The sequence below is a fragment of the Schistocerca cancellata genome, chromosome 11, assembly GCF_023864275.1.
Source record: "Schistocerca cancellata isolate TAMUIC-IGC-003103 chromosome 11, iqSchCanc2.1, whole genome shotgun sequence".
NCBI classification, from domain to species: domain Eukaryota; kingdom Metazoa; phylum Arthropoda; class Insecta; order Orthoptera; family Acrididae; genus Schistocerca; species Schistocerca cancellata.
This window is the reverse complement of record NC_064636.1, coordinates 12983225-13007299: the sequence shown is the minus strand read 5'-3', so window position 1 is coordinate 13007299 and position 24075 is coordinate 12983225. Positions and strand designations below refer to the sequence as shown.

Genomic DNA, 24075 nt, shown 5'->3' with positions numbered 1-24075 from the left:
TTAGTGTGCCAACAGTTGGTTAACGGAAATGTCAGGTTCCACCCATCTGCTTTGACCAATGACATCACGAATATGGCAGAAACGACCATTCACAACTCCCATATCGCGACCATGACGTCATAACATAAACATGACAACAAACACAAAAATAGATCAAAAAACCATCAAATACATATTCCTCCAAAAATATAATGAAACTAACAGGACAAGCAAGGGAACTTGGGGGTTTTTGGGAGGGGGCAAACTAAAAATAAACACACGCTGCTAAACCGAACTACAAAAACAATAAAATAAAACCAACACAACCTTCCCAAAATCAACTAAAAACACTGGAATCGAACACTTCCCTTGACCTATATAGGTCAACAGCAACTACTGACACCACATAAGTCTCAAAACTTTCACCACCACCACATATAATCCTACAAAACAACCCAGAAAATCAAAATTAGAATCTACCAATTCTCTTGACCTGTTATCCTTAAGACATCTCCACATATAGCTGCCCCTTATCCGAGACAACAGAACTTTAGTAAGCCTGATTTCTTCACGAGACACTGAACACTTCACAACTTCAGCCAACAGGCCAAATAGCTGAAGAAGTTTTATTAGAGACAACTCACTGTTCCCCATCATTGACGACAACCGAAAACTGTTCACCTTGTCAGTCATATCCACACCTACCAAAGACATAAACAAAGCGATTTACAAAAATTCACACATGACGAACAGAACAAAACTACAATAACGTCGACACAACAAAACCAAAATCGTTAACTCACTGAAAAATATTCCGCTGAAAGCACAGTCACAACCGATACCACACATATGCAATGCTACCATGCAAATGAACCCCATATGCCACATAACACGCTAACTGTAAACACGCCACCAGAGAGAACCACCGATCACAACAATGCACTGCCTACACACACACACACACACACACACACACACACACACACACACACACACACACACACACACACACACACACACACACAGAACCAAAAGCATGACCTAATACACAACACATACACACCACCAGAGAGCATCACCGATCATATCAAAACGACACACATCCAAACACGCCACTCTCACAAACTAAACTCCACGCCATCGTGACGTCTTTGTCATGGGTCAAAGCTGACAGGTGGAATCGGACGCTTCGGTTAACCCCCAAGCGCGACAGTGCATTACAAAGTGGCAAAAGTACCAAATCACGAAGCATCAGTCCTTATGTTCTACTGACTGGGGATCAAGAGAAATTGGTGTCAAGTGGCTTCTGTAAACAGCAATAGTGCGCTACCTGGTAAGAAAATAAATGTTCTTTGGGCAGTTTCAGCAAATAAGTAAAGGGAACACACAAAATCTGTCATCACTGTTTGAGGTGGTTTATTTAAATCGGGACCAGTTTTGTACGTATGCTGATCTTCAAATGACTGTACATTCAGTTTCATGTTTTGACGTTCGATTCTAGTTAACTGTTCACTGTTAGATGGAATATCTGTATCACAATTGAGCATTTCTCACCAAAGTATTCACTTGCACCGTCATATTCAGATTTCCACACATTAATGCCACTTAAAATGTTGTTACCTGCAGACGAGACATTAACTCACACATTCAAAATGTGTACTACATTTGAAAACAGAATTTATAACATATAAGGTATGATTACTTAAAGATAGGTGTAAGACTGAAAATGGCTGTGATCTAAATAACCCACCTTTGATTGTGGCTGGCAGCAGATTTTTATTCAACATGAGCTGTGCCAAGCATGCGTTGCGATGGCTCTTTTTCTTTTGGGGTATGTATACACATGTGAAGCACACACATTTGCGTGTGCAAAATAATGAAAGACAAGGATTCTTTGTGCAGTAATTAAATTTGAAGTTTATTGGTATACTTTTGAACACAGAGCATTTTTGTCTTTCTGCCTTTCGCAATAACAAATTTTTTTGGCAGACACTTTTGAGCGTGCGACGTATAATTGACTGTTCGAAAAGCCTACACGTACCTAAAACGACTGACTTGGGATTCGATGGTCATTACGAATGCAAGATGAATAGGGAGCTCCAGTCTTTTGAAATCAAATGGTGCGCTTCCTTTTTGACTTGCCATTCAGAATTGTTGCTTTGATGACGTTTGGGATTGGTATTTTGACAATGAGCCTGGTTCCACTAGACAACTGTGTCACATCTTCCCTCTGCAAAACCCTCGGTGAAGGTTTGCTAGGGGTATTGTGTTACTGCCACAATTTCACCAGGCAGCAAGCGATAAAATTACCAATCTTGATAGATGGTCCTTCAGGTGCTAGAGATACATCAGAGGTAGGCAACAAGAACCTCGTAATTCTGTTTCATTAAATTTTACAAATGATGTGAAGAGGTTTCTTAAAAAAATAATATTAAGTGAAATCAAACAATGGAAACTCCAGGTAGGAATATAAAGTCTCGGACGAGATAGATTGCTACTTACCGTAAAGATAACACACTGAGTTGCAGACAGGCACAGTTAAGGGGAGGTATAATGAAAAAAAAAACAGTTCCCACATTTCAGATTTTTCTCGTTATAAAATTTACAATTTTTTGAATAAAATGATTTATGTATCACTTATAAACTCACGTCTTATTTTCTAAGTATAATGTACGCTAGTTAAAATTTTTACGTGTATTACTTCAAGATGTAACAAAATCGGTAATTTTTTTTATATGGAAGGCTATGGATTGCTGTTATAAAGGTCATGTCCAGAAGAGGATGGGCACCAAGTTTAGGAAGTTGAAACAAAGTTTGCGAGACAAGAAATTTTCAGATGGTAGAACTGGTAAAACCATAACAGGCAGGCTGACAGACAAAATGATTGATGAACTACAGCAGTATTATGGGATGACCATTACAATTTATACTGAGGATTTGTTGAAAATGAAGCCGGCAGTATGCCACTTTTGCCCTCCTGGATCCGATTCATGGTGCAATTACCTCAATGCCCAGTACACACAATTCATACAGCCATAAATATTCCATCCCAGCAGCAGTCATGGATATCATAAAACCTTTTTATAGAGACCTGGTAAATCCTGAATTACTGGTCAGACTCAAAATCCTGAGTCGTTCAATAATCTTATTTGGACGCGCTAACCAAAAAGTTTTTGTTGAAATGAAGAAAGTGGGGGTCAGTGACGCTGTTGTTGCTTTTAATGATGGCAGCATTTGTGGGGTGAAAGTGCTACAGCATATGGGAATTAATCCTGGAGCAAACTGCATCAGAGACCTTGAATGGATGGACAAGGTTCACATTGATAAAGCAGAGATGCGGCACTGTTGGCCACTAAGGAGTCCAGAAAGAAGAAAGAAGAAGAAACTTGGAAAAAGATCAAAAGGATGATATTCAGTACGGTGCAGGGTGCTTCAGAGTGACTAAAAATAAAAAGTTAAGCATATATTGAGTTAGTCTATTGAAACTTTAGAGACCGTTCCTGAAACTTTACGTTTTTTGTTGAATTTTTCCATAAATCTCAGAAAGCACGTCGAGTAGAGGATCCAAATTTTCAGGGAGTAGTAACATACGTATCCTTAATCTACTGAACTAAAAGGACATAATGTTACATGTAATTAAAATTATTTAGGATAACATACAAAGAAAGTACACAAATTTTTAACTGCGTAATTAAAAAATTGTATTTCTGAAAGCACTGGCTGAAATGCAATTGTTGTAGTTCAGTAGTCAGAGCACACATTTTAATGTCCTGTAAAAGTTTCATGCCAATGGCTACAGTGGCTCCTGAAATATAGGGAAGCCAAGTCACTAAATTTAACACTGTCGGGATAGGGTGTTCAGACTCCCCTTAAGAAACTCACACTTGAGCTTTCGGCCGTGGCCTCCATCGGAAGAGATAAACGGAGATACGCAAAGGTCATTCTTAAAGCAAGCACACCTTACGCACACGTGGCCACCCACTCTGGCAGCTCGGGCCACAGTGTGACTATCAAGTGGTATGGTAGCAGCAACCTGGATGAGGTGGTGAAGGGGGAGGGGGGGGGGGGGGAAGAGAGAAACGCCGTCTGGCGGAGTACGCAGGGACCACAGTGTCAGCGGGGACAGCGTGCGGAGGCCGTGAGGTGAGGTGGTGAGGAAAACGGAGTGGAAAAGGAGGAGAGAGGGGAAAGCTAGGTGGGTTCATTGGCAGTGGGTGGCAAACAAGAATGGGGAGGAGATGATAGGACAGAGGGGGTGGGGACAGTGTGTTACTTTAGGTTGAGGCCGGGAGCAGAGAATGTGTTGTGAAGGTAACTCCTGTCTGCTCAATATATTAGAGAGGTGACCCAGAAATCATTGAAAATTATAGACCAATCTTGTTACTGTCGTCCTTTTCAAACGTCATAGACCATAATGAAAAACAGGCTCATGGGGTTCAATGTCCTGAGTAAAGTGCAATTTGGTTTCCGGGCTGGCGAAAGCACAAATTCAGCTGTAGCTCATTTCTCAAATGTTGTCCTCAGAGCACTGGACAAAGGAGGCCACAAAACAGGGATCTTCCTTGATTTGACCAAAGCATTTGACACAGTAGACCACACAATTTTCCTAAACAAACTAAATGCACTGGGAGTAAGAGGAGTAACTAACTTGTGGTTTCGTTCATACCTGCGAAACAGGGTCCAACAGGTGGAGATCACTCAAACTCCAATCATACCTTTCAAAACCAAAATACAATAATATAGGAGTCCGAGGAAGTGTGCTGGGCCCAATCCTCTTTCTAATATACGTCAACGATTTTCTACAAAGTGTCAAATGTGGTGAATCAGTATTGTTTCCTGATGACAATCGAAGCTGAGTTGCCAAGTGTACTCAGTGGAAAAGCTGAGGAAACACTTAACCATGTATTCCAGTGGATAGAGGCTAATAAATTAACCCTAAATGTGAAAACAACAGTATTAGTTTCCACCTAAACAGAAAACCGAACAGTACCGAGCTAAAAGTTAATGAGGAGCACTTAGAATGTGTACCGTCAACAAAATTTTTAGGCACTCTTGTCGACTCTTGACTAAATTGGACCCAGCACACTGCGGAACTTGGAAAGGGAATAGCTTTAGCGTGCTATGCATGTAGGATAATAAACTCGGTTTGTAGTAACTCGTGTACTAGAACTGCATATTTTGCATATGTCAACTCTGTAATTAGTTATGGCATATCCCTCTGGGGATCAACGGAGCAGAAAGGCAAACAATATTTAAGAGGCAAGAAAGGGCTGTATGAATCGCAACCAAAAGTAGCAATAGATCCCATTGCACGGAGTTATTCAAATCTTTGGGTATATTTAAAATTCTGTGTGAGTACATTTTGCAATCAGTAATATACATAAAAAAAGCACGTTGACCAGTTCCCAATAAACAGTTCCATACGTGCACATGAAACCAGACACAGACAACAGTTACACCTCCACAGGAAAAACAAATCAAAAACTCAAAATAGCATGTTATATAATGGAATTAAATTGTACAACAAAGTTCCACAAGGGATCAAAGCACTCCGTCTGTAGGCCACAAGTGGCTCACCGGGACCGTCCGACCGCCGTGTCATCCTCAGCTGAGGATGCCGATAGGAGGGGCGTGTGGTCAGCACACCGCTCTCCCGGCCGTTATGATGGTTTTCTCTGACCGGAGCCGCTACTATTCGGTCGAGTAGCTCCTCGATCGGCATCACAAGGCTGAGTGCAGCCCGAAAAATGGCAACAGCGCGTGGCGGCCCGGGTGGTCACCCGTCAGTGCCGGCCACGCCCGACAGCGCTGAACTTCGGTGATCTGGCGGGGGTGTATCCGCTGTGGCGAGGCTGTTGCCTACAAGGGATCAAAGACATGAGCAAAATAGGGATTCGCTAAAAAAATATTTCTTGGAAAAACATTTTTATACTTTCAAGGATTACTTGGAATGATGTAAATATATAGTTATTTGTAAAGATTATCAACTGTGTTAAGTGGTTTAACGATGTATCTTTATGTTACAATGTTCATGAATTCAGGTTGTGATAATTATAAATTTGCCTAGCTATTGAATATACTTATGTTGACAACATCGATACAATCGTGATTGATTGGGGCTGGAGAAATGGATAAATAAGCAGTTCAGAAAGCTCGTGATGGAGGGGAGGGGCCAGATGGCTCGGGTAGTGAAGCAGCCAATGAAATAAAGTGTGTTAAGTTCAGCTGCACGGTGTGTCACAGGGTGGTCTACTCTGCTCTCGGCCACACTTTGGCGGTGGCCATTCGTCCCGGTGGACAGCTTGTCCATCCCGGTGGACAGCTTGTCGGTAGTCGTAGCAATATAAAACACTGTGCAGTGGTTGCAGCGGAGCTGGTAAATGGGACAGGTCCTTTCACAGGTGGCCCGGTCCCTGATGGGGCAGGATAAATGTGTGGCAGGACAGGAATAGGAAGTGCAGGGTCGGTCGATTGGGCAGCTCACACACCTGGGTCTTGCAGGTAGATATTTATTTATTTACACGTCAAGTTCTGTAGGACCAAATTGAGGAGCGAACCTCAAAGGTCATGGAATGTGTCACTACATGAACTTAAAACAACAGTAATAACAGATAAAAATAAATGTTCATGAACCTGAAAAGTCAGTCCGTAAGTTTAAGTAAACGCTATCAGCGATACAATAAGAATCGGCTTAATTTTTCGAGGAACTCCTCGACAGAATAGGAGTGACCCATGAGGAAACCCTTCGGTTTAGATTTGAAAGTGAAAGTGCGTGGATTACTGCTAAGATTTTTGAATTAGAGTGGCAGCTTATTGAAAATGGATGCAGCAGTATACTGCACACCTTTTTGCACAAGAGTGAAGGAAGTCCGATCCAAATGCCGGTTTGATTTCTGCCGAGTATTAACAGAGTGAAAGCTGCTTATTCTTGGAAATAAACTAATATTGGTAACAAGAAATGACAATAAGGAATATACGTATTGAGAGGTCAATGTCAAAATACCCAGGGTCGTGAACAGAGGTCGAAAAGAGGTTCGTGAACTCACACCACTTACTGCCCGAACTGCCCGTTTCTGAGCCAAAAATATCCTTGAAGAATGGGAAGAGTTACCCCAAAACATAATACCGTATGACATAAGTGAATGAAAATAAGCAAAGTAGACTAATTTATGTTTAAAAGTATCACTCACTTTTGATACTGTTCGAATAGTGAAAATGGCAGTATTAAGTCTTTGATTGAGATCCTGAACATGGGCTTTCCACGACAGCTTACAATCTGAACACTTAGAAATTTGAACTGTTCAGTTTCACTAATCATATGCTCGTTCTGTGAGATTAAAACGTCAGGTTTTGTTGAATTGTGTGTTAGAAACTGTAATAACTGAGTCTTACTGTGATTTAACATTAGTTTATTTTCTACAAGCCATGAACTGAGGTCATGTACTGCACTACTTGAAACAGTCAACGTTGCACACAACATCCTTTACTACCAAGCTATTATCAGCAAACAGAAATATTTTAGTTACCCATAATACTAGAGGGCATATCATTTATATAAATAAGGAACAGGAGCAGCCCCAACACTGATCCCTGGAGCAGCCCCCCCTCCCCCCCTTTGACAGTACCACACTCAGATCCATCATAGTCATTATCAACATTGTGAATATGATACTTCTGGCAAGGGGTTGGGATTGGGAGTGGCATAGGGATGGAATAGGATGTTCAGGGCCCGACTGTAGGTAATGAAAGTCCCGGCAAAGGATGCGGTCCAGTTGTTCCAGTCTGGGGTGTTACTGGGTGACGAGGGGGACACTCCTTTGTGGCTGGTTCTCGGGGGTGGTGGGAGGATTAGGGGTGTGAGGGAACATGGGAGATGTGTTTGCAGACTAGGTCTGGGAGATAGTGCCCATCTGTGAAGGCGTCGGTGAGACCTCACCATACTGGGCAAAGGCGATTCGTGTCATGGCATATATGCCGTCCCCGGGTAGACGGTCTGTACGGGAAGGATTTTGTGGCGTGAAAGGGAATACAGCTGTCGAAATGCGGGGCTTTTGGTGGTTGGTGGGTTTAATGTAGACAGAGGTGCGGATGGAGCCATCAGAGAGGAGGAGGTCAATGTCCAAGATGGTGGCGTGCTGCATTGAGGAGGACCGGGCGAAGCGTATGGGAGAGGAGGAGTTGACGTGAAGAAATGAAGCTAGGGTGTCTCAGCCCCGAGTCCAGATGACGACATGCTGCTACTGTCCCGTGTGATAGCTGCGTAGTGCTCAGAGCTACTGGAGTTGGCAGTCATGTGAGAATGCCTCATCCTTGTCTGTGAGAATGCCTCTGCATCTATGCTCAACAGTGCAAACCGTCATGAGGTGCATGGCAGAGGGTGCGTACCATTGTATTAGTTATTAGGTTTCTTTCTGTTCCATTCCCATATCGAGTGTGGGAAGAATGATTGTTCGAATGCCTCTGTGCGTGCGGTCATGTTCTAATCTTATCCTCGAGATCCCTGTGTGAGCAATATGTTGCAGGTTGTAGTGTATCCTTAGATTAATCGTTTAATCCTTACCTACATAAATGGTTTGGGAGGCAATCTGAGCAGCTGTCTTTGGTTGTTTGCAGATGACGCTGTCATTTATTGACTAATTAAATCCTCGCGAGATCAAAACAAATTGCAAAGAGATTTAGAATAGAGATGTGAATGGTGCGAAAATTGGCAGTTGACAGTAAATAACGAAAAATGTGAGGTTATCCACAAGGAATTTGTTAAGCTTTGGTTACACGATAAATCAGTGTCATCTAAAGGCCATAAATTCAACTAAATACCTAGGAATGACAATTGCGAACAACTTAATTTGGAAGGAACATACAGGAAATTTTGTGGGGAAGGCTAACCAGAGACTGCATTTTATTGGCAGGACGCCTACAGATCTACTAAGGAGACTGCCTACACGATGCTTCTCCATCCTCTTAGAATACTGCTGCGCACCGTGGGATTCTTACCAGATAGGACTGACGGAGTACATCAAAGTTCAAACAAGGGCACCACATTCTGTATTATCACGAAATATGGGAGAGTGTGTCACGGAAATGATACAGGATTTGGGCTGGACATCATTAAAAGAAAGGCGTTTTTCGTTCTGACGGAATCTTCTCACGAAATTCCAGTTACCAACTTTCTCCTCCGAATGTGAAAATATTCTGTTGACACCGACTTACGTAGGGAGAAAAGATCACCACGATAAAATAAGGGAAAACAGAGCTCGTACGGAAAGATATCGCTATTTGTTCTTTCTGCACACTATACGAGATTGGAATCGTAGAGAGTTGTGAAGGTGGTTCGATGAGCCCTCTGCCAGGCACTTAAATATGATTCGCAGAGTACCCAGGTAGATGCAGCTGTAATGCCGGTTCTTGAAACTTATTTAAGAGGCTTTCTTGGGATAGTTTTTCTTCAAGAGTCTGCCATTTCAGTTCCTTCAGTATCTCTGACACATTCACAGATTAAATAAACCTGTGACCATTTGTGCTGTCCTTTCCCGTATATGTTCAGTATCCCCTGTTCGCCAGAATGAAATTTTCACTCTGTAGCAGAGTTTGTGCTGATATGAAACTTCTGGCAGATTAAAACTGTGTGCAAGACCGAGACTCGAACTTGACACCTTTGCCTTTTGTTGCCAAGTCCTCTACCAACTGAGCTACCTGAGCACGACTCACGAACTGTCCTCACAGCCTTAATTCTGCCAGTACCTCATCTCCTGCCTTCCAAACTTCACAAAAGCTCTCCTGCGAGTCTTCCAGAACTAGCACTCCTGGAAGAAAGGATATTTTGGTGGCAGGGCTTTACCACAGCTTGTGGGATGTTTCCAGAATGAAAATTTTTGTAGAGCACTTGCCTGCGAAAGGCAAAGGTCCTGAGTTTGAGTGTTGGTCCGGCACACAGTTTTAATCTGCCAGGAAGTTTCATCCCCTGTTAGTCCTATGTGGTATGGGTCCCACACACTTCAGCACTATTCTAGGATGGGCTGCAAGAGTGATCTGTAAGGAATCTCTTTTTGTTGACTGATTGCATTTCCCCAGTACTCAACCAATAAACTGAAGTCTACCACCTGCTTTACCCACAACTGGACCGATGTGTTCTTCCATTTCATGTCCCTACAGAGTGGTACACGCAGGTATTTGTATGAGTTAGCCAATTCCAACACTGACTCATTGGTATTATAGTCACATTTTTTTTCATTTTCTGAAGTGCAAAATTTTAAGTTTCTCAACATTTAGAGCAAGTTGCTAATCTCTGCACAAAGTTGAAATGATGCGTGTCTGTTTCTTTTTTTCCACTTAAGTCATGGCCAAAAGCACATGTGTAAGTGTCTTTTAATTGGGCCTGTCTACAATTTAGTGTGATAACATTATAGTAAGTAGCAGTATATCTTTTCCTACATTGATAGTATAAAGTGATACAGATAAAGTTGGTACATGTTTAACTACGAAGCACAAGCTTAGTTATTGAGCAGTTAGAGAAATCCGTGTAGTTTCAGATTTCTCTTTGATTATGGATTGCTGGTTACTGGAATCAAGGTTTTCGTAGACAGGTGGAGTTAAAAGGTTTTCATTGCGTATTGCCATTGCCATATGCTGATACGTCGCTGTCTTTGGATCCCTGCCTCCTCCCACTCCCATGAAGCCAACTCTAGGAGTGAAACATCTTGACTGACACCAATAAGTCCCATGACTATGAAAGTTATGTATTTGATATAGATGCAATCCCAAAGAAAGCAGGTGTTGACAGATGTGAAAATTACCGAACAATCAATTTAATAAGTCACAGCTGCAAAATACTAACGCGAATTCTTCACAGACAAATGGAAAAACTGGTAGAAGCCAACCTCGAGGAAGATCAGTTTGGATTCATTAGAAATGTTGGAACATGTGAGGCAATACTGACCTTACGGCTTATCTTAGAAGAAAGAATTAGGAAAGGCAAACCTACCTTTCTAGCATTTGTAGACTTGGAGAAAGCTTTTGACAGTGTTCACTGGAATACTCTCTTTCAAATTCTGAAGGTGGCAAGGGTAAAATACAGGGAGCGAAAGGCTATTTAAAATTTGTACAGAAACCAGATGGCAGTGTGTGAGTCGAGGGGCACGAAAGGGAAGCAGTGGTTGGGAAGGGAGTGAGACAGGGTTGTAGCCTCTCCCCGATGTTATTCAATCTGTATATTGACCAAGCAGTGAAAGAAACAAAAGAAAAATTCGGAGTAGGTATTAAAATCCATGGAGAAGAAATAAAGCTTTTGAGGTTCGCCGATGACATTGTAATTCAGAGGCAGCAAAAGGACTTGGAAGAGCAGTTGAACGGAATGGACCATGTCTCGAAGGAGGATATAAGATGAACATCAATAAAAGCAAAACTAGGATAATGGAATGTAGTCGAATTACATCGGGTGATGCTGAGGGAATTAGATTAGGAAATGAGACGCTTAAAGAAGTAAATGAGTTTTGCTATTTGGGGAGCAAAATAACTGATGATGGTCAAAGTAGAAAGGATATAAAATGTAGACTGGCAATGGCAAGGAAAGCGTTTCTGAAGAAGAGAAATTTGTTAACATTGAGTATAGATTTAAGTGTCAGGAAGTCGTTTCTGAAAGTATTTGTGTGGAGTGTAGCCATGTATGGAAGTGAAACATGGACGATAAATAGTTTGGACAAGAAGAGAATAGACGCTTTCGAAACGTGGTGCTACAGAAGAATGCTGAAGATTAGATGGGTAGATCACATAACTAATGAGGAGGTATTGAATAGGATTGGGGAGAAGAGAAGTTTGTGGCACAAGTTGACCAGAAGAAGGGATCGGTTGGTAGGACATGTTCTGAGGCATCAAGGGATCACCAATTTAGTATTGGAGGGCAGCGTGGAGGGTAAAAATTGTAGGGGGAGACGAAGAGATGAATACACTAAGCAGATTCAGAAGGATGTAGGTTGCAGTAGGTACTGGGAGATAATGAAGCTTGCACAGGATAGAGTAGCATGGAGAGCTGCATCAAACCAGTCTCTGGACTGAAGATGACAACAACATGGATATGAGCATTGGAACACTTGAGACTGAACAAGGAAGGAGGGATATATAATATTCCATCAGAACTTCTAAAATCATCGGGAGAAGTGGCAAAAAAATGACTCGATGTCTGTGCGTCGAGTTAAGAGTATAGTGATATACCATCTGACTTTCGGAGGAGCATAATCCACACAATTCTGAAGATAGCAAGAGCAGATGAGTGCAAGAACTATCACTGAATCAGCTTAACAGCTCACGCGTCAAAGTTGCTTACAGTAATTCTATACAAAAGAATGGAAAACCAAATCAAAGTTGTCAGATGGTAAGTTTGGTTTTAGGAAGGGGAAAGACACAGAGAGGCAGTTCTGCTGTTGTCGTAGATATTGGAAGCGAGAGTAAAAAGATAAACATTCATAGGATTTTTGACCTGGAAAAAGCTTTAGAAAATGTCAAATGGTGCAAGAAGTTCAAAATGCTGAGGAAAATGGGGTAAGCGATAGGGAGAGGTAGGTAATATACAATATGAAGAAGAGCCGAGAGGGAACGATAAGAGTGGAAGAGAAAGATCAGAGTGCTCGAATTAAAAAGGGTGCGAGGCAGGGATAAAGCCTGCTGCCCCTACTGTTCGTATAAAAGAAAGATTGAAGAGTGAAATTAAAATTCGAGGTGAAAGGACATCAGTAAGGTTCACTGATGACATTGCTGTCCTCAGTGAAAGTGAAGCAGATTTACAAGATCTGCTGAGTGGAATGAACAATCTAACAAGTGCAGAATATGGACCGAGAATAAATCAAAGGCGGATAATGAGAAGTAGCAGAAATGAGAAGAAGAAATTTGTCAGGTTTGATGAGCACGTAGTAGATGACGTTAAGGAATTTAGCTACCTAGGGAGTAAAATAACCCGTGACAGATGGAGCAAGGTGGTCACAAAAGCAGATTAGCACTGGCAAAATAGCATTCTTGGCCAAGAGAAGTCTGCAAGTATGAGACATAGCCCTTAATTTGAGAAAGAAATTTCTGAGACTAAGTTTGGAGCACAACATTGTATGGAAGTGCAACATGGACTGTGGGAAAGCCAGGGAAGAAGAGAATTGAAGTATTTGAGATGTGGTGCTGTGGATGAATGATGAAAATTAGGTGGACTGATAAAGTAAGGACTGAGCAGGTTCTGCAGAGAATTGGAAAGGATATGTGGAAAACACTGACAAGAAGGGACAAGATTATACGACATCTGTTAAGGCATCAGGGAATAACTTTCATGGTAATAGAGGGAGCTGTAGAGGGCAAAAACTGTAGAGGACAGATATTGCAATACATTCGGCAAATAATTCAGGATGTAGATTGCAGGTGGTACTCTGGGAGGAAAACATTGGCACAGGAGAGGAATTTGTGGTGGGCCGCATCAAACTAGTCAAAAGACTGATGACTCAAAAAGTCGTTATCGAATATTTTTTGTGTGGCACGTTCTCCCCCACTCTCCCTGCCTAGGGGTAGCTGTTTCATTTTACTCCTTACTATTTTTGTGGAAATAATTATACAAATAACAAGTCATGTACATACAGAATGTGCTCGAAATGGCTCCAGCTATTGCTGATACAGGCTATGTCGTCCTCTTTTGACGCTAGCAGTGGGGTTCGTACCCCCACAAGAGCCTTTGTGAGCATGCACACAACTACTAGCCAAAGATTCATTGCCATTGGATAAACGGTATGGGAGTGCACAGAAGACAATCAAATAATCATTTTTATAAATTGGAGTATCCTATAAAGGAATGGCCATGGATTTCAGGAGCAAAAATTATGGAAAAATACAAATAATAAGTAAAATGGAAATTACAAAACCCATTTACTAATGTAAGACCAGGCAGAAAATAGTACTCATCTATCTTGAAGACAGCTTGTTCTGAGTGGGAGAAGACTGTCAAAATGTCACTGAGCAACAAATTTGTATCTGGTTTACAGAAATAGGAAGAGTGTTTCAAAGGAAACATTCGAATTAGCAAATGACCCAAGCAGAGTTTTCTGTTCAGATGAAAGTGGTCTCCCTTGTTAATTTGTAGACTAAAAGGAAAAAGACACATGTGAGTACTGTTGTCCAGCTCATTCAGTTCTGTTTATCAAATGGTAATTACATAGGAATATTAGATCAGCTTATAGGTATTAGTTTACACCGGGAAGGGGGGGGGGGGGGGTGAGAAACGAAGAAAAGGGTCAGCATAACACATTTGAGCTAGAGTATGATAGTGGAACCCACATCCTCCAAAAAGTTGGTTAGTGGGATAGGTTTAACTGTAGCAGTCGTTCTACATTAGTTTAAAAAGTGATAATTTTGTTGTCAGTTGCGGAACTTGGCAAATGTAAAATAAAGATTGCGGTAACACTGACATGTGGCATAGCCTAATGTTTACATTTGTACACACACACACACACACACACACACACACACAACACACACACACACACACACACACTCTCTCTCTCTCTCTCTCTCTCTCTCTCTCTCTCTCTCTCTCTCTGATCAAAAATATCCAGACACCCCAAAAACATAAATTTTTCATATTAGGTGCATTGTGCTGCCATCTACTCCCGGTACTCCATATTAGCGACCTCAGTAGTCATTAGACATCGAGAGAGAGAGCAGAATGGGGCGCTCCGCGGAACTGACTGACTTCGAACGTGGTCAGGTGATTGGGTGTCACTTGTGTCATACATCTGTACACGAGATTTCCACACTCCTGAACGTCCCTAGGTCCACTGTTTCCAGTGTGATAATGAAGTGGAAACGTGAAGGGACACGTACAGCACAAAGGCGTGCAGGCCGACCTCGTCTGTTAACTTACAGAGACCACAGACAGTTGAAGAGTGTCATGATGTATAATAGGCAGACATCTATCCAGACCATCGCACAGGAACTCCAAACTGCATCAGGATCCACAGCAAGTACTATGACAGTTAGGCGGGAGGTGAGAAAACTTGGATTTCACGATTGATCGGGTGCTTATAAGCCGCACATCATGCCGGCAAACGCGAAATGACACCTCGCTTTGTGTAAGGAGTGGTTGAACAGTGGAAGAACGTTGTGTGGAGCGTCGAATCACGGAAGGCGATCCGATGGCAGGGTGCGAGTACAGCAAATGCCCATTGAACGTCATCTGCCAGCATGTGTAGTGCCAACAGTAAAATTTGGAGGTGGTGTGGTATGGTGTGGTTGTTTTTTTTTTTTTTTCATGGAGGGCTCTTGCACTCCTTGTTGTTTGTCATGGCAATATCACAGCACAAACCTACATTGATGCTTTAAGTAGAGATGGAAGGCAGTTTTTATCCCTATTCTGCCAATGCTATTTTACCCTTTGAATAGGTAGAGTTTTCAAAAGAGCGATAAGTGATAAAACAATGAAATTTTTACTGTGTGTGTGTGTGTGTTTATATATCTCAATTTACAAGTAAAATGAATGTAATACCTCGTATGGTTTTGAAGAAAAAAATTATTCTTTTACTAGTAAAATTTAACTTTTTGTACATTAATTATTATAAAACAGTTTGATTGTTTGGTGGTTCTCAATTTACTTGTAATATCTTATTACCATCTGCAGTTCAAATTGACCAAATTTCATGTTTCTAACCCCATTAGTTTATCAAATAATGGTACCTGAAAGTAAAAAATGTAGTTTTGAGAAAAATCCATTTAAAGTTTAATGTTGCAATTCTAATATAGTTATTGTTGAGAATTACTTACCACTAATAAATATTTTCTTGCACCAAACTGAGCAGCATCTGTACCATACTGGTCTTTTTTCTTCTCTTGGTCCCTCTTCTTTTCTGTCTGGCTTCTTTTGTGCATTTTAAATTAGCCATATCTGTTTTGCGGATTCTCTTTATCTATTTGCACCATGGACTTTGCAGTACTTCAACTAGATTTTATGGCCAAAAATTCCAAAACATTCAGTTTCTAATTATACCATCATCGAAGCGTAAAGTAGCATCATAATCACCAATTTTGGGTGTTGTAAGCTGAACGAATACAGTTTTCAGTAACCGGTTCCAAATGACAGAATTCACACATTCATTTAAATTTTGGGTTTTCCCGTAGAGACATTTCTTCAACAAGGCATTTTTACAAAATAAATGTGGGTTTGATTTGATTTAATTTCATTTAATTAAATGGTGTGCATTATCTCTGCATGGCGCAAAAAGAAAGGTGCGGCATTTCAGTGCCGGAATGCAGAGAGCGTCACGAAAACTGTCATATCTCACAAAAAATTGTCGTATTTATATAAAATAAAAACTGTTTCATGCAGGGAAGACCGGGCATTTCAAATATGCTAAAATCTAAAAAGCAAACTTTTGAAGCCCACTTGCCTTCCGTTTCCTTTCAAGCACCTTCTTACTTCCCACTGTCGAAGAGCAATTCGGGGATGGCGGTTGCATCTTTCAGCACGATCGAGCACCTGTTCGTAACGCTTGGCCTGTGGGGGAGTGGTTACACGACAACAACATCCCTGTAGTGGACTGGCCTGCACAGAGTCCTGACCTGAATGCTGTAGGACACCCTCGGGATGGTTTGGAACGCTAAATTTGTGCCAGCCCTCACCGATAGACATAGGTACCTCTCCTCAGTGCAGCACTCTGAAGAACGGGCTGCCATTCCCCAAGAAACTTGCCAGCACCTGTTTGAATTTATACCTCTGACAGTGGAAAGTGTCGTCAAGGCTGAGGCTGAGAGTGGGTTAACACCATACTGAATTCCAACTTTACCGATTGAGGGTGCCGCGAACTTGTAAGTCATCTGATGTAGATGTAACTTCAGGTGTGCCCCAGGGAAATGTGTTGGGACCACTGCTGTTCATGTTGTGTATTAATAACCGTACAGAAAATGTTAACAGTAAAATCAGACTTCCTGCAGCTGATGCAGTTATCTACAATTAAGTACTATCTAAGAGAAGCTGCATATTTATTTATTCAGTCAGATCCTGAGAAGATTTCAAAGTGGTGCAAAAATTGTCAACTTGCTTTAAATGCTCAGAAATGTAAAATTTTGCAGTTCACATAACAAAAAAAAAATGTAGTACCCTATGACTATAATATCAGAGTATCGCTGCTGGGATCGGCCTACTCATACAAATACCTAGGTTTAACACTTTGTAGGGATATGAAATGGAAAGATCACATAGGATCAGTTGTAGGCAAAGCAGGTGGTGGACTACAGTTCATTGGTAGAGTACTGGGGAAGTGCAGTCGGTCTACAGGCGAGACTGCTTACAAACCACTCGTACAACTGGTTCTAGAATATTGCAGGATCAGTTGTAGGCAAAGCAGGTGGTGGACTACAGTTCATTGGTAGAGTACTGGGGAAGTGCAGTCGGTCTACAGGCGAGACTGCTTACAAACCACTCGTACAACTGGTTCTAGAATATTGCTCAGGAGTGTGGGACCCATACCAAATAGGACTAGCAGGGTATGTCGAACGTGTACAGGCCAGCACGAATGGTTACAGGTTGGTCTGATTCGTGGTAGTGTGTCGCAGAGACTGAAGGAACCGAACTGGGAGACTCTGGAAGACCGATGTGAAATATCCCGAGAAAATCTACGACCAAAGTTTCGAGAACTAGCTATAAATGTTGACTCTAGGAATATGACAACCCCCTATGTATCCCTCAAATAGGGATCGTGAGGATAAGATTAAAATAATTACTGTAGGTACAGAGGCATTCGATCGTCTCGCACTCTGTACGTGAATGAAGTGGGAAGAAGCCCCAGTACTGGTACAGTGGGACGTACACTCTGCCATGCACCTCACAGTGGTTTGTAGGGGCAGTGCCTGAAGGTTTCAGTCCATTTCTTCATCGAACATTATAAATGCCTGACCACTTCCAGATATATTCCACTTAATACCGGTAATCTCGTTTTAACCATAGTATCTCTTCCACTTCAAGTTGCAGACATACTGCCATCCATTTCGTTGTAAAATATTAAATAACGTAGCAGTATGTATAGAAGTCCACTTTAGAAATGTAGTATAGAGCAAGTAATGAAGTACACTCGTGTTCTAAAATTCATAAGCTGCCTCACTGCTTCAATTAATCTCTTGTCATTCATTATAGAATTAAACATTTTAACAAAATAAATAACAAAATGGTACAAATTATAGCAATAACACACAAAGTGTGACAAAACAAAGTTAGGAGATCCATATGTCACTGTATATCGGAAGGAAATGCGTTTCGGGATCGTGTGATAAATGCACGATGTCAGCCATCAAAACTTTCTTCCTGAGAAACCTCGACGGTGATGTGATGGCCGGTGTGGACGCTGCCATTTGAAATGCATTGTGGAGTGTTTAGACACGACATGACAGGAGGTGACGTGATGGGCAGTGAAAACTGACCTTCATCAGAGCATAGACTACACACGTTATCAATACTTCATTTTTTTCCGAAGCATCTGACTCATTTTGTACAGAGTGGACGCTACAAGCACACAAATGTGTAAGTCCGACTGCGGACCTCGTTTAGCTTTGCTGCCCTAGGCCTGCAGTAGTTTAACTTGCCACTGCATCTCAAAAAAACCTTGAACTAATGGCAGTTTCCATACCAAGTGTTGATGGAAAAGCACGTCAGACTCACATTGTCAAAATTAACAGATCCAGTGATGTTTCTAGAGATTATTGAACACTTCTTGTCATTTCAGATTTTGGTGGTGCCTGGTTTGGACCAGACTTCCAAGCAGAGAATAGTTGAATGTAGTGTGGCACTGTAAAATATTGACTTTTGTTCATCCCTTGTGTAGCTGCCTCATTATCATATGTATGCGATTGGACTGTGTGTGGATTTAAATACATATTACTAGAATGTATTCAGTGTTGAACTGCCGTTAGTGTGACACAGTGGATGCAGATGCGTAGAAAATGCTGTGTGTGTACTTGGCTTGACAATATTTTATATCTTAGAAGCATGTCCAGTTTGTGCTCAATAAAAACAGAAAAAAGTGATAACTATGAATTGTCAATAAACATGTATTTAAGACAGCTACGTAAATTATTGTGAATCTGTGTGTGAATTATTATTTCGCATTAATTAATCTGTGTTAAAATGTTCCATTTGCGGTTAAGGTGTTAATGATTCAAATATCTGTTTATGAACAGTTCCCTGCAGCACAAACCAAATCAGAAGTTGACTCCTGTGAACATCAATCGTCAGCCTATTTGTTGCCGCAATGGAAGAATCGCTGGACGCTTCCTTGCCGGTTGACACGGTAAGATTGGATCCCTTTTCTTTTCGTTCTTTATTTCATTCATTTGTCCATTGTGATCTGTAGATTTCCTCGAGGCCAAATTCCAGGTCGCTGTATACAGCAACAAACTCATTTGGTACCCTGATGCATTTTTCGTAATTTATGTGAAACATATGTGAGTAATACAAGGTGTACATCTTTGCTTCTCCCGTTTTTTTCCCCAACATTTGAGGCTTTAATGAAACAAATTGGTTACACACGTATCATTCAAAGTATTTTCCATCACTGGCGACTACTTTCTCCCATCTTTCAGGCAGTGTACGAATCCCGCGTCGGAAAAATGGTTCATCTTTTGAAGTGACCCACGAGTTGATCCAATTTGTGACTTCTTCGTGAGATCGGAAGTGTCGGTCAGTCAGGCCGTGTGCCATTGATCTAAACAGGTGATAGTCAGAGGGAGCAATGTCTGGAGAATGCAGCGGGTAGGGTAGGACTTCGCATTTTAACGTTTCAAAGTACGTTTTGACCCTTTTGCAATGTGGGGTCGAGCGTTGCCATACTGCAAAATCACTTTATCGTACCTCTCACTGTGTTGTGGCCGTTTGTCTTTGAACGCTCTGCTCAAACATATTGTGTTCGATAACGAGCACCTGTGATTATTTAGCTTGGTTTTAACACCTCATAGTACACGACACCGAGCTGGTCCCACCAAATGCAGAACACGATCTTGGAGCTGTGAATATTCGGTTAGTCCCCAGTCACAATGCGATGCAGAAATCCCTTCCGTTTTTTCCTCTGAAGCAACTGTTCACAAATGCCATTCAGTCTCTCTCGGTTTCAGCTCACACAGGATCCCAAGTTCCTTCTTTCTGAATCGTGCCCACGGCCTCGAGACGTTTTGAAATGGCTCGCTGTGTCACTCCCACTAATCGTGCCAATTCTTCCCGACTTTGACGCGAGTGTTCACTCGGCAGTGTCTCCAATTCTGCATCTTTGAAAACATTCTCTCTTCCACCACTATGCTGGTCTGCGAAGTTAAAATCACTCGAGACACGTTCTTTCACTAATACCGTACGTAATTGAGAGCATTCGATGAGACTAAGCTGCAGTTTTCTTCGTATTGAAACTAAACAGTAACACCTCCTGCAAATGACTACAATTAGGCTTGTAAACTGACATTTTCAACAGAAAACAACTTTACAGTGCAGACACAAATCAACTAATGTTTGAACGAGGTTACGTTGACAGAGGTCCGAGCTAACGGTCTGACATCTGCGATCTGTTTCTTTCGACCGCTACTTACCGCTGTCGCCACCTATTGGTAAACGGCAGAAGCAAAGTTGTACACGTAGTACGTACTGGAATACGTGTCGCAGACGTGTCTGTTATGATACAGCTTTCCTGAATTTACTTTGCAGTTTCAGTTTTCACTCCTGTTACCACCCACTATATCCCGCATTCACGTTCATTGGCTTCATTAACTTTACAGTCAGATTATCAGTCTTTTACCTAACCTAGACCTCGTGCTATGCAACAGACCAGTCTGTGCACACCACCGAGAAACACCTAAAGGTTCAACTGTTAATGACTGATATTCGAGAGGTGTGAACACAAACTTCTGTTCGGAAAGCCCAAGAGATTTGTGAACAAAGTCAAAGGCAGTAGTTAAGGAAGTCTCACGTGTGGAAGGAAGACAGTATGAGGAGGAGAAAGGGTGGGTGTGGAAGGGGGGGAAGAGGAGTGGATACATATTTCAGTAATTTGCTGGCACTTGATGTGTGGCATACAAGTCCTTTATTTGTTTTACTTACAGCATCGTATAACAGGGCTGCGTTACATGACGTGAATCCCCCTCGGAGTGTCAATTACTACCTTCCTGTTATAGGCTATGGCGAGCTCGAGAGGTCTTCAGCAGCAGCAGTCACCGGCAGCCGCGGACTCGACCACTCCCACCCGCAGCGTCACTCCCACCGCGGCCGCTTCACCACGTGCCGCAGCGGGCTGCAGAACTGCCTGCCTCTCGCTGTCCGTCACATTTCTGTCCACTCTGGGGACCGGCAGGAGCTTTGCGGCGCCCTGTCTGCTGTATCCTGCCGCTATGTGGAGGCCGCCCTGCTGCCATTTGTTCTGTATGTTGACGTCGGCCCCCGACTGCGGCAGAATTCCGCTGTACAGTGCAGTGGAGTGTAGCCGCGTTCGCGCCGGTTGTTCGCGTCTGTTCCCCTGGCAGAGACCTCGAGGACTTTGGCCGCATCTCCGTTCTCTGTGTATTTTGAATCTGCTTCTCGATGCCTTGCTCCTTTGCAGTATTATTTTGCACGGAAATGTATTGCCGCAATGGAAAATCTGAAAATCTTTAACTGTGCCAATTACGTGCTAAAAACCCAGTTGTGTGAGCAGTGTGTAAGACTTGAAAACTTGGTCCAGTGTGGGGAAGGAGATATTGAGGTTACACAGAATTACTTGCAGGCATTTTTAGACCTGAAAGTAATGCTTCACATTACATCTGATTTGGGAAGCACCCTGCAAAATCCCCTGTTCAGGGTTACTTTTGCTAACCCAGAAAACTAATTTTTGGCAAGCCACGTATTTGCGGCATATCCTGTAATTTTAATGTGCGGAATTTAAAATTGAACTGTGGCCTCAGGTGTAGGTCCTTAAGCCGGGATTTGCATATGATTTAATGTGATTGAAGATATCTGAGTAAAACAAATTTACGTTTCAACACGTAAAAGTATTCACTAAAACCATCTATTAACTTCACATACAACTATTGACTGTCAAAACTGTTAACAACTCTGTTGGTGTTAAAATTCTGTTTAATGGCTGAATGTATAGCAGTGTTACTGGTTCAGCTGTGAATTTACACACTGATAAACCACAATGAAAACTGGAACTTTGAGGTGGGATCAAAAACTACCTGGAATCGTGCAGTTGGATGTGCACGCTTTGTTGTTACGTGTTGTGGTACTAGGTGGTGTTACTTAGGGGTATTCCACGTGGCTCAGGAAACTGGCATCAGTAAGAGTTTAGTGGCTTGTTTGTTGTGCTTTGTTTGCGTTCCTGTTCCCACCCTTCGGCATTTAATGACGGGGTTGACAACGAGCAAAGAGTCTGCGTGAAATTTTGTTTCCTGTCGGGGAAAACTGCAGCAGAGACTATTGGGATGCTTCGGCAAGCCTTTAGTGACGATGCTTTGGGGAAATTGCAGAACTAAGTGGTTCTCTTATTTCAGATCTGGCAAAACATCAACTGAAAACGTGCCACACCGTGGTTGTACTTACGACATCAAGAAATGATGAAAACATTGCTACAATAAATCAAATGAGTGATTCTCAGAGGACCATTGACCAAATTTCTCAGGAAAGAAAAGTGTCACAGAGCACAGTCCAGCAAATCTTAACTGAAGATTTGCACACGAGACGGAGTCTGCAAAATTTGTTCCTCGCTCACTCGCAGGTGACCAAAGAGAAAGCAACGTTAATGTTTGCCACGGCTCGAAGAGTGAAATGCAAAACTATCCACCTGCCGGATGAGAGTCGGTACTACAGGTACAATCCGGAGCCGGGGAGTAAAAGCGAGTGCAGAGCCAGTGGAAAACTCGAACATCGCCACGACCCGAGAAAGCACGTCGAGTGCCGTCCGATGTGAAAACAGTGTTTGTCTGTGTGTTCGGTGTGAATGGAATTGTTCACAAGGAGTGTGTTGTTCCAGACAGTTTGTGAACCGATATTTTTATGTGGATGTGTTAGGAAGATATGAAGGTGTGTGCAGTGAATATGGCCAGGACTGGGGAAAAATGGGAACTGGTTGCTCCACCGAGACAATGCTCCAGCCGTCACAGCTCCGACAGGCTGACAGTCTGTGGCAAAACGTGACACGGTGCTTGTCCCTCGTCCAACCTCTCACCCAGTCTCACTCTGTCTGACTTTTGTTTTTATTTTCACGGATGGAGCAAAGTCCAAAAGGAAAGTGATTCGGTGATGTCGACGACATCAAAGAAAACGCACCGACGGCTTCGAACAGTATCCTGCCACGAGAGTTCCAGAACTGTTTCCGGCAGTGGCGAAAGCATTGCGCCGAGTGCACCGTTGCACACGAACAGTAGTTTGAAGGGGACTAAAATACTGTAAATGTAGGGTTTGATAAAATGCAAAATAAAAATTCCAGTTACTGTGCCCCCTAGTAAACTCACAACTACAGACAGAAAGTAGTAATCGAAAGCTCGGTGAGTAACCTCAGAAATTTGCATACGACACGTGACTTTCGATCTCGAGACGGGCAGTAGCGTGTAATTCCACAGTGCCGCTTAAAACGATCGCCGCATTTGTAACTGTGGTGTTCCGTGCCGTCCTCTGCTGATGTGACGTGCGGTCCCTCTGCGGACGGCACTCGGCCGACTCTGAGGTGCCGCAGTCTACGTCCCGACTCGAACTGACGGGTCCCACGTGGAATCGACCGTGACCCAATTTGGAGACAGTGCGTGCTCTGCCACTACTCGGTGCCTAGTCCCCGACGTGGCCATCGCCGGTACGGAATGGCTAGTCTTCGAAATTTTGGTGGTCTGTTATACCCTGCGAGAAGTACAGGATGCTCCCCTTCTCCTTAAAGGCGAGACGAGGGGACCATTTTCTGCCCGTTTCCCGGACGTAGGGATTCGAGGAAACGAACTCACCGCTGCAGCTGCCGACGAGGCTCGCTCCCTTCTCACTCTTGCTCACCCCCCCCCCCCCCCCCCCCCCCCCCCCCCCCCCCCCCCCCGCACACACACACACACACACACACACACACACCCTGTGTACGCCGTCCCCTCATTTCTGAC

The 24075-nt window shown here is 42.7% G+C and overlaps 1 long non-coding RNA gene across 1 annotated transcript in view; it reads left to right on the top strand.

The window, feature by feature from the left end:
• The window catches only part of LOC126108644 (uncharacterized), a 28565-nt gene extending 4957 nt beyond the window's left edge, over positions 1-23608 (top strand). Inside the window, exons 3-4 of the long non-coding RNA XR_007523578.1 lie at positions 19165-19274; positions 21139-23608. This is a non-coding gene — a long non-coding RNA (uncharacterized LOC126108644). The remainder of the gene's footprint in view (positions 1-19164; positions 19275-21138) is intronic.
• The last annotated feature ends 467 nt before the right edge of the window (positions 23609-24075 follow it).